Source organism: Sinocyclocheilus rhinocerous, unplaced genomic scaffold (assembly GCF_001515625.1).
Source record: "Sinocyclocheilus rhinocerous isolate Xijiao unplaced genomic scaffold, SAMN03320098_v1.1 scaffold1843, whole genome shotgun sequence".
Taxonomy (NCBI): domain Eukaryota; kingdom Metazoa; phylum Chordata; class Actinopteri; order Cypriniformes; family Cyprinidae; genus Sinocyclocheilus; species Sinocyclocheilus rhinocerous.
Window position 1 is genome coordinate 8,573 of NW_015624200.1, and position 389 is coordinate 8,961.

The following is a 389-nucleotide window of genomic DNA, read 5'->3' on the forward strand; positions in this document are numbered from 1 at the left end:
AGCCTTAGTAATCCTGAAGACATTGATTAGCTTGTTCAGGTGTGTTTGATTAGGGTTGGAGCTGAACTCTGTAGGATTGCGGCTCTCTAGCACTGATCTTGCCTACCCCTGACCTAATTAATGCAGCCTAACAATCCTTTAACGGATTTGAATATTAGAAATGTATTAGTGTGTTATGTGTAAGCCAGGTTAAAGAGATGGGTCTTTAATCTAGATTTAAACTGGCAGAGTGTGTCTGCCTCCCAAACAACACTAGGTAGATTATTCCAGAGTTTGGGAGCTAAATAGGAAAAGGATCTGCTGCCCGCAGTTGATTTTGATATTCTAGGTATTATCAAATGGCCAGAGTTTTGAGATCACAGTGGACGTGGAGGACTATAATGCAATAA